This window comes from Panthera tigris, chromosome A2, assembly GCF_018350195.1.
Source record: "Panthera tigris isolate Pti1 chromosome A2, P.tigris_Pti1_mat1.1, whole genome shotgun sequence".
Classification (NCBI taxonomy): domain Eukaryota; kingdom Metazoa; phylum Chordata; class Mammalia; order Carnivora; family Felidae; genus Panthera; species Panthera tigris.
The window spans coordinates 32,523,194-32,542,270 of record NC_056661.1 but is presented as its reverse complement, the minus strand read 5'-3'; positions in this window follow the sequence as shown (position 1 = coordinate 32,542,270).

Genomic DNA, 19,077 nt, shown 5'->3' with positions numbered 1-19,077 from the left:
ACCCATAAAAAATTAAATAATCACTTGGATTCTGTGGTGATATTTTGGAAATACTCTAACTGAAAAAATTGCTATTTTTCAGGAGACGTTCTTTTATCTTGAACCATATCGCTTAATGATCCTGGCCTATACCTGTATCCACAACCTGACTCCCTAGAAATTTTTCTGAGGTACCAGAATTTCCAAGCAAGTTTCTCTGTATCCACACGAGTAGGGCTTCTAATAGGATTCTGAGAATGCCTTCAATATGGCTTATGATAGATGTCTGTGATAGAAGGCCCCTGTGGTTTTCATTTTGGAGTTGACTTAATCAAAAACAATCAGGCTAACAAAAGAGGGTGGGAGGGAGTCTGCTTTTCCCAATTTTACCATTGTGTGGCCAATTTAATGTCAGACTTTTCAAAGGGTTTTAAAATGTAAGACAGCAGGAAAAACAATTTAATATAGAAATACCAGCATGGACTAAACTTAAGTGGACTAAATCAAGCATGAGGAAGTAGAGTGTATTAAGGGTACTGGTTTTGCTTTTTTTTTTTTTTTTCCTCTAATTTCAGTGCTCAACAGCAGAGTACCATAGAGTTTGCTTCTCCATGCATGAACATAACTGGAGAAGACTTTCATAAGATACATGCCAGCAGGTACTAGAGTACTTCTCATCAGAGTCTTCAGCCAGTCTGATTTCCCTGTTGGTTAAATATGATGAGAATTTAAGATAGGCCTAGACAGAAAAAGAGAGTGATTATATAATGTGATATCCACACTTACCCAAAATATTTCTTCTACTCAGCTGGAGTACCTGAAATTCCTCTGTAAATTTTCCTTTGAGTTAGAGCATTGTAAGCCCTAGAGCACAGATATGGTATTTTATGTGGAAACAGCAACCCAGTGGCTATCAACTTTGACTGCATATTAGAATCACCTGGAGAGTCTTTAAAAAATATTTATGCCATTCAATATCTATAAGAAAATATAATTTAATTGCCGTAGGGTAGAACTAGGCATCAGTATCTGTTAAAAAACAAACAAACAAACAAAAACGTCTTTCACACAATTTTCTGGTCTGCAACAAGGCTTGAGAACAATTGCAATAAGAATTTAAGCTCGGGTCCTTGGATATTTTTTTTCTGAATCAAAACGTCTGCTGATTACCACACAGTTTATCGATCACAGTTACTCACCTTGGCATTGACTCATGAGATAAAATCTTGGGTTGGGGTAAAGGGAACCGAGAAATTGGAGAGAAACGAAGGAAAGGCTCATGTAGGGTGGACAAGTTCCTCCACAGCAGGGGGCGCTGCCCTGAGCTGTCAGAGCAGATGCTGCTTCATATGGTGTCCACTGTTTCGCATACCCCTGACTTTGAGAATCAGGGTATCAGGAAACCAGTACCTACTGACTCTTTCACACCGAATTCATCCTATTAGCAGCAGTCTCCTAGCAAAAACCTAAGTCAGGGGAGGGAAGGGAGAGTTAAGAGTATTCAGGGACCACAGATGCAGGGTGTGGGACTGGCTGTCTAGTTGGGGTGGGAAAGGTTTAATAATAGAGCAGCACTGGACTGATTTGGGATAGAATAACAGGTGTTACCTGCTTCCTAGGGCTGCGTTGGTTCAGCCAAGTTCTTGGGTATTGGGAAGTTTCATAAACATAGTGCCCTTTATAAGAATTCTAGAGATGAACCGTAACAAACTTGGAGCTAAAAAAAAAAAAAAAGGTCTTTTAATGAGAATTAATGGTTCTCAATAAACTCCTGAGGGTCACATAACAACCAAACTATAAATTGTAAAGCCTGAGACACAAGCAAGGGGTCACCGTAAATTGTGTACATCTTTAAACTAGTGACCTTCTGTTTGCCTGTTGGTGGCCATGGCCCTCTCTCCTGCAGATCCAATCATCTGTGTTTTTTATGAGCCTAAAAAGTTCCAGGGAAGAGAGCAGTCCTGTTTTCAAGTGCTCCTCCAATCCCAGCCTGGCTCTGCCAGCATTTCCTCCTACCCCAAAACCTTCTCTATAGCAACCCTGGTCTGTTGCTATAAGGCAAAAGTTGGAAATACAAACTTAATTGAAAATTCATACTTAAAAGTCCAATGTGTAATTGTCCTCTGATGTGGGAAATTTGCCTTGTCCCACATTAATCAAAGATGCTCTTTGATATTAGTCTACCTTTGACTCATTTCAAGTTGATTTGAAAAAATGATGAACACTGAAAAAGGTATGTTCTTGTGGCTATTGAGCATGCTCAAGAGTTTAAGATCAGAAATCTAAAAATCAATCCATGCCATGTGCCTTCAGACACATTTCTAAGCTGTAGTGATTTATTAAAAACATTTGCCAGATATTTTCTTGTTCCTCGTTTTCTACATATGCTTAACTGCTCATGGACAAGATTTTCCTTGACAACAATGAAGCATTACGTTGCTGAGCGGTTATTTATGTGATTTTTGAGGTCACGAGGATATTTGATCTCACCATCACTACCACCTTCAAAGAAAAGGAGAGTTAATCTTATTTCCTAGCAGCCTACTGGTAAGTGAAAAATATCCTGGTGGCAAAGACAGGTTGTTACGGAAAGGTCATTCCAGCTCCACTGTAGAACAGCCTTCATTCCTGGTTCAGAATCAGTGTTTAATGTCTGTACAAATGATTAGTGACAGGTCTTCATATACAGCTTCAAGGCTTTCTTCTTAGCCCGAGACCCCCATTCAACCCTTCTAAAACTGCTGCTGTATACATCTTTATTTATTTATTTATTTATTTATTTATTTATTTATTTATTTATTATTTATTTATTTATTTATCTGTCTATCTAGCTATCTATCTATTTACTTACTTACTTACTTTAAAAAGTTCTACTGTTGGTTTTGGACCTCCGGTAGAAGGCTTCAGTTAATTGTACTCAGCGGTTGCTGCCACATTATCATCATTGTTCTATGAGAGATTCTCTTCTGTTCTGTTTGTCCCTAGTCCTAGTGGGATGGGCTGCAGCCACCCTCATTTTCCCAAAAAGTTCTCCCGGTGCTATCAGCATGGGCATGCAACTTCCCTGAAAAGCCAACACCTGTGCACGGCCTGTTTTGGCCTTCTTTTGCCTACACACAAGGCAGCTCTCAAAGCCCTATACAGGTGGGAGGAGATCTCCCTCCTGGGGCATAAGCCATGATACATCTGGTTGCACTCTGGCCCACGAACATTTCTGCACGAGATGCTGTCATGAAGGGAAGCTGCGTGTCCAACATCCTGCTGCAGTCCTTCCCTCTGGGACTTCTGCTGTGTCCATATGAGGTTTACAGGGTGTGTGACAAAGCCTGCACTCAACAAAGATCTGCATGCACCTGTTTGCAGTCCTTTGTAACTGCTGCACAGTACTCTGTGATGTGCATCCATTGAATTTTACCTAGTCTGCTGTCCCCGTAGTGGACACCCAATGCCTAGCCACCATACACAGTGTAAAAGAACACAGTTATTCATGTCCCATTTTGAACCTGGGGGAAGTTTCCCTTGGAGTAGAATTTCCAGGTCACAGGCAATGCATATATATAATTTATCTGAGTATTTCCAGGTGGCTCTATAATAAAAAATTGCCCCTCTGCTGAAAGCTGATTGGCAGTTGGATTCTGTTAGAAAATTGACCCTGGAAAGGTAGTCTAATCACTTGAATTGGGGACCTGAAGTCTTCCAAGTTTTGGAAATGGCCAGTTTCTGTCACCATGTCTAGAGTGGCAGAGAAAGCTGTTTTACAGAGACAGACCAAGTGGACTGTTCAGAAATACAGAGCATCATGCAGAGAGGTAAAGAGATCCAACAAATGGCTATCTAGTTCTTGGGTCCCATCCTCCCTTAACTATTTCCTGCCCTTGAGTTTCACAATATATTTTGTTCTCCTATCCCACAGCAATATTCAGAGAATTACTGTTACTTCTGACCAAAATGAGCTTTTAACACAAAAGGGATGAATCCTTATAAAAATCAAGGACAACAGCATCAACAACAACAAAAGCTTTAATCTGAATGAAAGTGTTGCTAAGTTTGCTTAAAGCCACGTTCTAGAGATTTTTGGAAATGAAGTCTTGGGTTTGAATGAAAGTCAAGTTTTATCAGTGACTTTTCTCATGAAAGATGGGATACTTTCATCAGATAGAAGCAGTCCTTAAATTTCTATTCAGGGGTTTAAAAAAATAAGGTAATAATATACATCAGAGAAGTTTCATAGGATGAGGACCCTACAGAAATTAGATTGCAAGTTGCTAATGTGAAGACAGCTGTTCTAAGATCTGACTTTCAAGCAAAATTTTTGGCATCCTGCAAGCATAGTGTGTATACAATGAGTTGAACTTTTCCTATTTAAATATTTTGTATCAGAGTATAAATTGCTCTTCTTCATTTAATCATGAATTTTAGCATAACTTTAAAATTGTAGGTATTTCTTCAGTCAATTCACTCTGCCCTTACCTGTTCTAGAATGCTTGGATGGGCTAGACTTGAGTTTGAGTAGACACTGGTTTCATTAACATTTTTTTGCAAGACTGGTTAAAAACTGTTTAGTGAGTTTCATTTCAGGGAAATGCAGCGTTGAGTCAAAACTATAGGAGTTGAAGGATTTAAGATCACTGAAAATAGTTCCTTTGTTTTATGACCAAAAAGTATACAGAGAACAGAAAACCTTGATGGTGGGACATAAAATATGAAATAATGCCAAGATACCTCTTTCTCTTCTTTCTTTCTGGGTTGCGACAACACTAAAGGTAATGCAGCTATTTCTATAGCTTTATTAAGAAAAATGTTTTTCATCGTGTAGGGTTACTTGTGAGATCATTTTTTTTGTTTTGTTTTGTTGGAACTACCTCTTCCATCCCCATTTTCTCCTATCTGACAGTTGTTCCATCCTCCGTGTGTCTTTTGCCCCAAAAGTTTATCTTTTCTTTCCTCCCATTGTATTTTTCTTGGTTCATAGCCCATATGTTGTGAATCTCGGATAAAATGTAGTAAAATTCAGATTTATGGCAAGAGAAAATCAGAATCAGGTGGTTTGCAGTTAAAGGAAAACAGGCTTGTGATGGCAAACATTTTGCAAAATCATATGTAAACCTGGAATATATTGGGTCTTCTTCACAGAAAAGAATAAGAAAGGTAAGTTGAAATGACCTTGATTTTTCAGTTGAACATTTCCACATGATCAAGGCATAGATTGGTACAACAGTTGAGGTTGTGAGAAAGCAAGAGCCAAGGTCTTGTGAATTCACCAAAAGGAAATTTAGCTTTTTCCAGTTTGTAAGCACTTGCTTTTCCCATGAAGATAAAAGGCAGAATTTCAAGGCCACAATTCTTTTGCTCCTAGGAAATATTTTTGTGTTCATACTATTGTTACAAAGTTTAACTTTTTTCTTTCTTTTTTCTTTTTAAAATGAATTGTTGGGGTTTTACCACATGTTTAAGTTTTAAACCTCTTTTAGTCTTTTAAACTCATGAAATGAATCAGGAAAAGTGGATGTGGGCGCCCCAGTCCCTGGTTTCTAGGGTGTGGGATAGCCTTCTTCCCTCGAGTTGAATTTGTGTGGATACCCTTTGCTCCCTGTAAATAGAAAGCAGAGGTCTTGCGTGGAGAGACTGTGGTCATGACCTGTCAGCAACAAAGCCCTCTTTCCTCTTTGAGGGCTAATTAAATGGGACTTGAGGGAGGAGTTTCCTGGACAGTCTCCTAAAAGGCCTACATTAAAAGCTGCCAAAAAGTGTAAAAATGTTTTATTTTGCCAATGTAGGGTTTCAAGAAAATGTTAAATTTCAATGTACTCTCTACCACTCCTTTTTACTAACCTCCAGCTTAATTCACACATTTATGCTACTTGCTTGGCCTCTGTGGAGATTTTCTAATGCTTGGCTTTAGACAATAGACAAATGGCACCTCACACCGTTTATTCATTTATCCATCCATCCATCCATCCATCCATCCACAAAAGTTTACTTAGTCCTTTCTATTTACTAGGCACTGTGTTATATGTTGAGGATGTAACGGTAACATTAAAATATCAAGTCTCTGCTATCCAGGAACTTGAGTCTATACAAAAGACAGGCACTATTCAAGCAGCCCTACTGAATGAGTGCATCATTAGAAACATACCTAAACACTGTAAAGGAAAGACACTGCCTCTGGATGCGAGAATGGGATATGGTCAGAGAATGCTGTCCCCAGTAGACCAGTTGAGATGGAATCTGAAGAGTGAGCAGGGATTAATGGAGAAAAAGGGGGTGAGAGAGCACTGTGGCCTAAGGAAGCATTTGTGCAAGGTCATGTGACACCAAGGGCTTGGTGTGACCATAGCACAGTGAGGTGATCTTGAGCTGGCTGAACACATGGGGAACTGGCTTCAGTTGAAAGGGTCAGGTGCACAGTGGCCATCTCTACAAGGGCATATCAAGGTATTTGTTTTTTATCCTAAGAACAATGAATGTCACTGAAGACAGGGCTGTAGCCTGGTAGATATTTCACAAGAGACACCTTGGCTGCTAAGTGAAGGCAGAGGAGCAGCAGGGAAGCAGTGAGACCAGCCAGGAGAAAGCTGTTGCTGGGAGAGAATGGTGGGTTGGACTTGTGTGCTACAGGGGACTTGGAGAGTGTTTGGCAGAGCAATAGATAGGAGATAAAAATGACAGGTCCCAGGTGATGGGTTAGATGTGAGGGTGAGGAAGAGACAGGTATCAAGAGTGATTCCTAGATTTTTGGCTATGCAACAAGAGGGATGGTGGTAGATATCAGCAAAATAGATTACTTTGGAAGAAGTAATCCTACTGCTTCTTGGTCATTAGTGTCTTACAGCCTCTCTCTGGTCACCTGTGTTTCATCTCCAAGTCAGTATACTCCAGCTACAACTTGAGAAAGATAGTGCCGTGGGGAGATTTTGAAAGGTGACAGGTAGCAAAAGAAAGAACACATTTGAAAAAATGCTTATTTATTTTGAGAGAGAGAGCGCGCACTCATGAACATGGTGGTTGGGGAGAGCAGAGAAAGAGGGAGAGAAAGAATCCCAAGCAGGCTCTGCACTGTCAGCATGGAGCCCAATGCTGGACTTGATCTCATGAACTGTGAGATCATGACCTAAGCCGAAATCAAGAGCCAGATGCTTAACCAACTGAATCACCCAGACACCAAAACAACACATTTTTTACTGAGCACTTACGATGTGCCAAGCAGTGAGTAAAACAGTGGGGTTTTAGCAGTAGGGAAAGTTAGATCCTGTTCCTGCTCTTTTGGAATGCCTTGTCTAATAGGGGAGACAAGCAATAAATAATTAGAGTTACTTCATTAATTATTTTTTTTTCTGTGATAAGTACCATAAGGGTAAGACAAAGTGAACTAATCAGGTCTGGTTGGGAGTGGGGGAGGGAGCATGGTCAAGGCAGGTACCCAAAGAGGGAGAATAAGAATAAGAATAAGAATAATAAAATATTCCAGGAGAAGGAAATAAACAGTTTTTGGAGGTCCCAAGGAATAAAATGGATGGAATATCTAAAAAACCGAGGGGCACCTGGTTGAGCATCAGTTGAGCTCAGACTCTGGCTCAGGTCATGATCTCGCTCGCAGCTCGTGAGTTTGAGCTCTGCATCGGGCTCTGTGCCTACAGCTCAGAGCCTGAAGCCTCCTTCCCATTCTGTGTCTCCCTCTCTCTCTGTCCTCCCCCTCTCATGTTCTGTCTCTATCTCTCTCTCAAAAATAAGTAAATGTTAAAAAAATAACAAAAAATAAAAATAAAAAACCGAGACAGCGATGTCCTTCCACCTGGTGAAAACAAGGGCATGGTGTGACAGTGATGTCTGATAGAAATGGGGTGGAGACACAGTCCTGGCAGTTAGGGCTTCACTGCTGTCATTTAGGCAACTGAAAGTTGCTTTTTACACCTTCCCATTCTTAGAACCCAAAAGAAAAAAAGAGGAACTGAATGGATGGGGTGTGGTGCTAACAAGGCAGAAATTGTAACTACACACTAGTGGAAAGCAAGGAGGGTGGTCTAGAGGAAGAGTTTTGAACTTCATCTGTACTTCTGACTCAAGCTCTGATTCATCCCTTTTGTGTTTTGCCCTGGCATCCTTGGTCTGGGATTATTTTATTTTATTTCATTTTGTTTTTATTTATTTTGAGAGAGAGAGGGAGGAACAGAGAGAGAGGGAGAGAGAGAGAATCCCAAGCAGGCTCTGCACTGTCAGCACAGAGCCCAGTGCGGGGCTCAAATTCACGAACCGTGAGATCATGACCTGAGCTGAAACCTAGAGTCGGTCACTCAACAGACTGAACCACCCAGGGGCCTCTGGGATAATTTTATTTGATGTCCCTTTAGTTACCATTAGTTCTTGAGGTTACTTTTGGACCAGGGTTATAGAAGATGTATTATATGGCAGGTGAACAGCTTCCTTAAGCACCCCCTTCCTCCCCACCGTGGACATGTTTTCTCCTGTGTACTTACCTCACCACCTTCTTCAGAAGACAGGGGCATCATTCTTGCCCTGGATGAGAAAGGAGGTGAAGATGATTCGTAAAAAAATAAGATGCCACAGTGACATAGTCTTTGTGGCTCTGTGCACCCTGCCTGCCTTCTTTTCTGACATGTATTTTGGTAGGAGATACCCTGTGGTTCTCTTCCTCTTATTTTTTATTAAAATTTCCCTATCCTCTTTTCTCAGCTTTGGTGTCCTTTGCCCTGCATAATCAGAATCCTTTCCTCATGTTGTAAGTTCCTTTTGTGAACTACAGGAAAAATAGGTCCCGTAAAGAGCTCTGTCTCATTTAATAACCGGCTTGAAAGGAAGAAACGTGTCAAGGAGCATTTTAATCTTTCCCATTTTCTAGATACACTCAGCTGAACATTAATTTGAGGCACCTCTTTAGAAAGGAGATCATGGCTTTCGTATCTCAGTGGCTTTCCTGATAATTTCAGTCGTATGCATGTTCAGACATTGGGAGTTTCTTAATGGGCAGTTCTGGGGACAGCATGATTGGTTCTATCTGGGAAATGAAATAATCTCCCACTTGTATATTTCTGCTATCAAAGATGTTCCAGCAATAGCTTTTCTCGGTCTGAAGACAGAAAAACATAAATAGCTTTTAGATTTGTTTTGAAACACATTAGGCACCCTAGATTTCACTTGAGTTGATATGTGTGTGTGTGTGTGTGTGTGTTTGGGTCAAGGAAGGCACAGCAAACACAGGGCCATGGAAAGAACATAGAACAGGGATTCCAAGTTAGAGTCTTGGCTCTGTCTGCCTCCAGTCTAGCTGTATAATCCTGAGCACATTCTGCTATGGTGAACATTAAAATATCAAGTCTCTGCTATCCAGGAACTTGAGTTTGTGCAAAAGATGGGGTCTCTGTTTCTTCATCTGTGAAATGGAAATAAGGATCATAATTCCCACCCATCCTCATCAGTGTGCTGATTTGAAGATACGGAGAAATGCTTTCTGCACGTGAGAAGATTATTACAGAATTGCTGCTTTTCCCCCTATGGGATGATCATTCGTCGGTACATTCATTCAGTGATGCTGGGGAGTGGCATGGCCTGACTTGGTAGGGAGAGGTTGACTGGAGGAGTCACCAGTGGAGGAGGCAGAGGGGGCCAGAAAAGAAGTGAGAGTGGCCTGGACCCCTGTGGTGATGAGAAGGTAGCAAGAAGTGGACGATTCAAGATGAGATGCAGTGGTCTGGTCAGAATCTTTCGAGGGGGAGATAAAAGTAAAGAACAGGATGAGTTCTTGAGGACAAATCGTAGAAAGGTGTGCTCTGAGAAGGAATAGGTTGGTGAGGCTTGGGAACTACTTTTTTGTCTCCTTTTTAATCCTCAAAATCGTATGTTTAGAAAGGCTAAGGAAAAAAGTTGCTTTCTACATAAAAGACCACAAGTCATCAAACTGATGGCTTTTCATTTTATGTAACATATGGCATGAGTAATTTCTCTCTCTATTAACTTCCAATGACCTTAAACTAATTTCCCGGGGTGTGGCAATAGCAAACTCCCAAAGAAATTTGAACCTTGTAGCATGGTTCAAAATGACTTTTATGTCTTATTGAACAAAGGCTGACTTTTGGGAGAATCGCAATACCCATGGAAAGTGTTAAGACACAGACTCACAATGGAGCTGCCGACACTTTCATTTGGCTGTTACACATTCACTGTTAACAGAATCAGAATAAATATCAGTACCAATCTGTGTATTAAAGCCTGCATTATAAATCTGCGTAATGGTAACGGGCCTGTTGCCTGACTAACTTACTCTTTTTTTAATATTGCTGAGTGACAAATGGATAGCACGTGGATATGAGTTATGCTGTTTGAAAATATCACAACAGCAGACGACACTGTTTAAAGACTGATTGAATTGGATTAACTACAAAAAGCATGCCTACTTTTATTACATTCTCTACTTCTAGATGGGCTAGTGCATAGTTTTTTATGATAGAAGTTAACGTACCATTATTATTCCATCTAAGTAAATGAAGGACACACATTTGTGTCACTTTTCATTCACATAGTACTGTGAATTTTCTAGCTATATTTTGTGGGAGTCATTTATTTTTTTAAAATTTCCTAATTACTCATGCATTTGGTGAGCATTTGTCGTACCATATGCTAGCCATTGTTCTAGGCAAGGGGATTCATGGAGGACAGGCAGAGATTATTTCTTCCCTTCTGAATGGGGAAGACTGACACATTCCCCAAAAGGAAACATGCAGATTCATAAAACAATTGCAAGGGGTAACATAATGCAGGGCCAAGTGTATTGTGGGGGGTACTTGAATTTTAGTTTGAGGGTAATGGGGTAGCTTTGTAGAGTTTTAGGCAAAGGAATATTAAGACGTAGTATAGATAAAAGATTATCATTTTGATCCTGTGTGGAGGATACATTAGGCAGAATAGAATAGCCAATAAGCACAATAAAAGGTATTCAACATCATTAGTCATTAGGGAAATGCAAGTCAAAAGCATAATGAGATACTCACCACAGTGAGATAGCACTTCACGTTCCCTAGGAAGACTGAAATCAAAATGAAAGATGCGATAAATATTGGCAGAGAGGTAGAGGAATTGGTAGGTACTTCATGTATTGCTTGTGAGAATGTAAAGTAGTGAGGCCACTTTGGAAAATGGTTAGGCAATTCTTCAAAATGTGAAATATAGAGTTAACCATGAGATCCAACAATTCTGCTCTAGGTCTGGGCCCAGGACAAATGAAAATATGTGTTCACAGAAATACTTGTATACAAATGTTAATAACAGCATTACTTGTAATAGCCAAAAAAAGTAGAAATAATCCAGATGACCATCAACTGATGAATGAATATAGAAAATGTATTATATCCACACAATGTAATATTATTCAGCCACAAAAAAGAATAAAGTATGATACAATGAGGATAAACCTTGAAAACATTATGCTAAGTAAACCAAGCCAGTCAGAAAAGACTGCATATCATAGGATTCCTTTTATATGACATGCTCAGCATAGGCAAATCCATAGAGACAGAAGGGGATTCATGTGTGTCCAGAGGTAGAGGATGGGGGTGAGGATTGGCTTCTGATGACTCTGGGGTTTATTTCTGGGGTGATGAACATGTTTTGGAATTAGACAGTGGTGATGATTGCAGAACTCAGTGAATATACTCAGCGACTTGTACCCTTAAAAGGATAAATTGGATGGTATGTACATTTTATCTCAGTAAAGATGTCAAGAAAAAGAAAAATGAGAGAGGCGACCAGTAAGAACCAGTAATACATAACCGGTGTCTCTTCTTGCTAATGTGTCACAATTGGACAGGCCTTGCGAGTGCTCCTGGGGAATGAAAGTGTCTAATACATACACACTGGCAATCAGGGTTCCCTCAAATTGCTCTCTGTACCTCACATACCAGCTCCACAAAATGACCTCCATTTCTCAGAACCAGTCGTGCACTTTTATTTTTACTTGCCTTTGCTCAGTCTGCTATGATTTTCTTTGCCTTCTTTTTCTATTAGAAAAAAAAATTACTGGGGTGCCTGGGTGGCTCAGTCGGTTAAGCATCCGACTTCGGCTCAGGTCATGATCTCACGGTCCGTGGGTTCGAGCCCCGCATCGGGCTCTGTGTTGACAGCTCAGAGCCTGGAGCCTGTTTCAGATTCTGTGTCTCCCTCTCTGTGACCCTCCCCTGTTCATGCTCTGTCTCTCCCTGTCTCAAAAATAAATAAAACGTTAAAAAAAAAATTAAAAAAGAAAAAAGAAAAAAAAAAGAAAAAAAATTACTAATTCTACAAGCTCATTTCAGATTCCTCCTTGAAACTCTTCTTGGTTGCCTGGCCCTTTAGTACATCATTCTTGTTTTCTCTGGGCCTATTACATGTGGCCTGCGTGTCTGTAAGAACTCAACCACGCATTTCAAAGAACTGCTTCGTTTTTGATGTTTTTCTTTTTTTTTTGTTTTAAGTATAATTAACATACAGTGTTATATTGGTTTCAGGTGCACAGTATAGTGACTCAACAATTCCATACGTTACTCAGTGCTCATCATGATAAGTGTACTCTTAACCCTCTTTGTTTAACTCATCGTCCTACCACCTCCCCTCTGGCAGCCACCAGTTTGTTCTCTGTATTTAAGAGTCTGTTTTTTTGTTGCTGTTGTTGTGGTTTTTTTTTGGGGGGGGGTCTCATTTTTTCCCTTTGTTTTGTTTGTTAAATTCCATATATAAGTGAAATCGTATGGCATTTGTCTTTATCTGACTGATGAATTTCACTTAGCATTATACCCTGTGGGTCCATCCATGTTTCACAAATGGCAAGATTGCATTCTTTTTTGTGGGTGAGTAATATTCCATAGATGTTTTCTAAAGAAGACCTACCAATGGCCAACAGATACACGGAAAGATGTGCAACGTCAGTCATTGTCAGGGAAATGCAAATCAAAACCACCATGATATATCACCTTACACCTATCAGAATGGCTAAATCAGCAACAACAAAAAACATTAAGTGTTGCAAGGGTATGAAGAAAAAAGAACCCCATGAGAATGCAAATTGGTGCAACCACTGTGGAAAACAGTACGGAGGTTCCTCAAAAAATTAAAAATAGTATTACCATATGATCCAGTTAATTCCACTCCTGGGTATTTACCCAAAGAATACAAAAACATTAATTCAAAAAGATATATGTACCCCTATGTTTATTTCAAAGATCCACTTTGAATTCACTCTTTCTTTCCTTCTCTTCCCCTTTCTCTTCTCCCTTCTCTCCTTTTCCTTTCCTTCCTTTCTTCTTCTCCAACTCCTTTTGCTCTCTTCTTCCATTCCTTTTTGACAATCAGAAAGAAGTTTCGGGCACCTGGGTGACTTAGTCGGTTAAGCGTCTGACTCTTGATTTCAGCTCATGTTGTGATGTCAGAGGTTCATGGGATCAAGACCCACATTGGGCTCCACACTGACAATGCAGAGCCTGCTGGGATTCTCTATTTCCCTCTCTCTCCGCCCTTCCCCTGTGTGCTCTCTCTCTCTTTCTCTCAAAATAAATCATAAATAAATTTTAAAAAACCTTTAAAAAAAGAAGGAAATTTCTTTGCCCTCTAAAGCTGCTAAAGTAGTGTCTACTGTCTGTACATAGTAGATCTAGTGTCTTCAGATCTGCCTGCAGTTGGTTTCCCAAGGCTACTTGTATAATGGAGATGTTCCTCTTACAGAGGTTCACCTTACTCTCATTACAACGTTTCCCTCCTTCCAGAACTCAGCTTCTGCTGGAAGTGTCAAAAAGGCTGTAACAAGCAAATTGTTTTATAATCCATTCAGCATAACTTCCCAGTAAATATTTGTTGAGCAGCTACTACATGCCAGGCACTACTTCCAAGGGATGGAGCAGGAATCAAAATAGTTAAAGTCCTTGATATTAGTTAAGATCAGAAAATGACAAGCGTGCTGCAGAAGTTTAAGTTAGGAGATGTGAGAAAGAGTGAGTGAGAGGCATCTTGAGGTTGAATGGCCAGAGAAGGTCTCTGGGGAGATGTCATTGAGCTCTGATCTGAATGACCGGAAGGAGCAAAGAAAAAGTATTTGAGGCAGAGGGGACAGCTCATGCACAGCTCTAGGGTCAGATGGCATTTGGAGTATTAAAGGACCGGAAGAAGGTTTGGTGTGACTTGAGTTTGGCAGTTGAGGGAGAGGAAGCAGCAGGGCCTTTGGAGGAAGAGCCACAGGCTAGATCTTCTGCGGAGTGTGCACGTCAGTGGAAGGGGTTGAGATTGACTCCAATTCCAAAGAGAAACCACTAGAGGAAAACGGGCATGTGCACAGGTTTGTAAATGTGTTGACATGTGGGCATTTCACGTTAAAAGTGGTTTTTCTTTTTGGCCTCCAAAATAGGAACATCCTAGCTCAGAAAGTGAAAAAGGAAGGTGGAAAGATAGTCAAGAGGAGCTGACTAGCCAAGCATTGACCCGGTAAACAGGGAACAGTACACAATCCTGAGCTTCACGTGGCAAAGAGAGAACATCTAGGGTTGTGCTTGCCAGAGGTTGCACAATAAATATCGTGGCTATGGTATTTTTGCATAATTTAATTCCGGCTTAAAGGCAACAGGAAAGGATTCTTTTTTATTAGAGTTTTAAAAGCCCCTTCCTGTTAAAAACGTAAACCAAGATGGCCTTAAAAAAAGAGCCCTTTTATTGCCCCACAGAAGAGAATGTGGATCTTACAATGGAACTGAAAAAAGATCCTGTTGCTTAGAGAGACAAAGAACTATAGCAGCACATATTTCTAGCCAGGAATTTTAAAGAGCACTTTGGAAGAAATAATGCATTACGATAGAGAGCTATTGAATATAGCAAAAGCTTTAATAACGTTTATTCCTCTTGGATATTGGAAATTCCATTCCTAGTATTTACCTTTAGGACAAGTTCATGGACCGACACAATCATTTATCTCTAAGGGTGTTTGACCATTTTAAAAAAAATAGTAAAGATTTAGAAACCTTCTAAATACCCAGTAATAGCAAAATGGTTAACTAAATACTCTGAGGCAATGTAATATCTTGCATTAGGCACAATAATGTTGTAGAAGAATATTTAATGAGAAGAAATGTTTCTGTGAAGTATGGTTAAGTGAAAAATATGACACTTTCCCCCAATAATTGGCAGTTAAGTGGAAACAAATCAGGTTACAAAATAGCATGTACACTTTGGCCTCAGTTCTGAAATTGTTTAAAAAGCCAATTGGAAGAAAACTTTTTCAAAATGTTAACAGTGGTTATTTCGGAGAGGCTGAATAGCAGATGATTTTTTTTCCCTTTTAATTTATTTTCTGAAATTTCTAAACTGAATATAAATAAAAAAGTAATAAGAGAAATCCATTCATTTTTAATGGGTTATAACAAATTAATAAAAAAATTAACAATTTAATGAATAAAAATAGCTAAAGATTTACCTCCTGTGTGCCAGGCACTAATCACTTTACCTTTTCTGAAATAAGTTTGTTTAATGCTTTTATTCATCTTCTGAGACAGGTACTATTATTAATTTCACTTACCGTTAACAAAACTGAGGCACAAAGATGTTAATAACATACCCAAGCCACACATCTAACAAATACTGTCACTGGGTTTGGGATCCCACACGGCATGATGTTCCAAGTCTGCCCTTTTAACTGTAGTACTATACTTCTAGCAAATACCTATACAGAAAGTAAAAAGTTTCTCTGTTGTCAGACAGATAATGAGAATTGTTTGCTCAATTTCATTTTTAAAGATTATCACCAGTTCCTGGGGCGCCTGGGTGGCTCAGTCACTTGGGTGTCCAACTTTGGCTCAGGTCATGATCTCACAATTCGTAGGTTCAAGCCCCACATCAGGCTCTGTGCTGACAGCTTGGAGTCTGGAGCCTGCTTCTGATTCTGTGTCTCTCGCTAGCTCTCTGCCCCTCCCCTGCTCATGCTATGTCTTTCTCTCTCTCTTTCTCTCAAAAATAAATAAACATTAAAAAAAAAAAAAAAGATTATCGCCAGTTCCTTAGTGAGGAGTGGCCAGATACTGTCTTTTACCATCAACTTTCTAGAATGTAGACTTCCTTATAAATATGGAGCCTCTCCGATTTTGCGATTAAGGAGCACTTCTTTGTATTCTCGAATACGTAGTTACTTAGACACATGGATCATTCCGGACTTTCTGAGTCAGGATTTTAATGACTCGCCAATGGGGAAAAAAACCAGGTAAGCTGACTTTGCATAATTGGCTTAAGTAGGCTTCTACCCCTCTGGGTTGGCAGTGGGCTACACCACTTGTATTTACTGTCTTTTGTGCCAGTTGGCTTAGGCCAGCTCTTGTCATGTGTTCTTTTCATAAGGCTAGAGTCTACTTTAGAAAGAACACACAATAAGAGACACAAAAGAAAACTTTATACCAGGAATGAAGCTCAAAAGAGGCGGGAGTGAGAACGGCCAGTAACTGTGACAATCGTATATGTCATCTAACGTATATTGTTAATAAGTGCTTGCTCAGTGCTGGGCATGGTACTAAGCATACATAACTTAGGTTATTCCCATCATTCTTCACAACGTGTGCTGTGAGATGGGTGCTATCATTCTCCCTACTTTATGCTAGAGGAAGCTGGTGCTTGGAGAAATAAATTGCCCAAGGCCATGCAGCCAGCGCGAGTCCTTTGAATCACAAGGCTATTGTTGTTTCCACAGGGGCAAATGGCTTCATTTACCGTCACCACCCTATCTCCCTGACGCTTCTCCAAATAAGAATCCATAAATTACTGTTTTTTTTTTTATTATTATTAGTATAGTTCTACTGGGTGGTAAAGAAATTAAGCTTTTTTCTTTTTGTGAGCTCTCCATGTTCTTTGTGAGAGAAGGAATCCTTTCCCTCCTATTATAAAAACTCTGTACTGAAATGTTTGTGTTCCTTTGGCCGCTCCTAAGGATTCCTGATCCTGAGCTGTGCTGGCAGGCAATGTGATGCTCCATGGTACGGAGATCTGGGAACAGTCGGATCGTTGCAAAATGATTTCAGTGGGCAATGAGTCAGAGTGGCTGGAAGCCTTTGGAATCTGACAAATTCACACCCTTCTTTATTTACCTGTCACTGTGGCTTACTTGGGGTATTCCCCAGACTTCAGGGCTGACGTCCCAGTCACTCTGGTGTCTGAACACGGCTGAAAGGCTTTCTTGTTTTGCATCTCTCTGGCCTGTCTTCTGTGCAGCATCCGAGGCCACAGGCACAGAAAGAGCTTGTCACTGTCAGAGGATCGGGCTGGCTCTTGGCCTTCTGGGAGATCAGAGGCCCCATGTGGGGACAGCTCCTCTGTCTCTGCCTGCTGCTTGCCAGAAATCTCTAACTGTTTGTCAGCAGTTTTGCGGTGGTCCTTCAAACTGGGTATTCCCACCGAATGCATGGTCATTGCCGCTTGAGTCATTTTCAGCTCGTTTTTAATGTGGCACCTTTTCCTCATTGGCATTCTATACTGATCTCCACTCTCATGTCCTGAAAAAGATACTCTTTCACCTTGCTGTTGAACACATGCTCCAAGTGACTACGGTGCTTATAACCTCACTTGCAGCATCGCTTTTCTGTTTTAGCTCATGCTTCAGTGAATTATGCATTTTAAAAAGAATAATCACTCATTCCGTTACATAAGAAACAACCAATGCTCATTTTTTTTTTTTTTTTTTAAATAGAAGAGGTAAAAAAAAGAAAATGAAAACTGCATGCAATTGAAGTGGCCGGAGATGACCATTGTCATTATACAGGTGTCTTCCTTTTGTATTGGTGCATGTATCCTACACTTTATGGGTAGAGGTATACATATAGCCATACAGCTGTGAAAATTAATTTGAAAAATTGTCTGCACCTGTAGCTGGGTGACCAAGGAGGATGGACATATTCTCTTGAGAAAATTGTTGTTTTGTTTGGCTGGTACTTATTTTTCTCATTTAAAACATGAATACATCGGGGCGCCTGGGTGGCTCAGTCGGTTAAACAGCCGACTTCGGCTCAGGTCACGATCTCGCGGTCCGTGAGTTCGAGGCCCGTGTCGGGCTCTGTGCTGACAGCTCAGAGCCTGGAGCCTGTTTCAGATTCTGTGTCTCCCTCTCTGTGACCCTCCCCTGTTCATGCTCTGTCTCTCTCTGTCTCAAAAATAAATAAAACGTTAAAAAAAAACCATGAATACATCACAGTATACAAATACTCAGTGTATACTTTGAGAAATTCTTACATATATATGTGCATGTATATCTAGATTTAGATCTAGATATCTTTATATATACCTATACAACAGCTATCGAGACTGGGACAGGATGTTTTCAGTGCCCCTACCCCTCCAAGATTCGCACTTGTCTCTTCTCATTCTCTCCTTTAAGAGAAACCACTGTTCTGATCTCTCTTCCCATAGGTTAATTTTGTTACTTATTGAACTTCATATAATTGGAATCATACATTAATTACCCTTTGGTGTCTGATTTCTTTTGATTAATATCACACCTGTGAAAGTCATCTATGTTGTCGAATTAACAGTAGTTTGCTTTTTTTTTTTTAACTGCATAGTGTTCCTTGTCTGAATATGCCACAATTAATTTTGTTGATGAACAATTTTGAATTGTTCCCAGTTTTAGGCTTCTCTGAATAAAGATGCTAATCTGAATAGGGCTGAGGCTTTTGTAGTGATTACTTTGTCACCCAGCATCTCCTCTGCCCGGTCCTACTTCCCCTTTTTCTCCCCCCACTGCCATCATTCTTAAAGGACTCCCTAATAATCTTCTCTCCTGGTAATTATCTCCACCTTGCAGTCCTCTTCCTGGGACCCTAACCTCTAACAACAGCCTTGATCAACAGCCTTGATGGATATGTTATATCAAAATGGCTGTATTGTTTTATTTGGCCCTAACACTTGGACAGAACAACCTTAACAGTCCAGTTTTCATAAGGCCCTGGTCACAAAAGGGACAGAAACTGGCATGCCACGTGTACTTTGAGAATGAATATCTTGGTCAAAGGTAATTTTCCAAACATGAATGTGTCTTCTTGATACTTTTTGGCAAAAGTGTCATGTAAAATGAGAAAAGTGGTGTTTTAAGAGGTATAA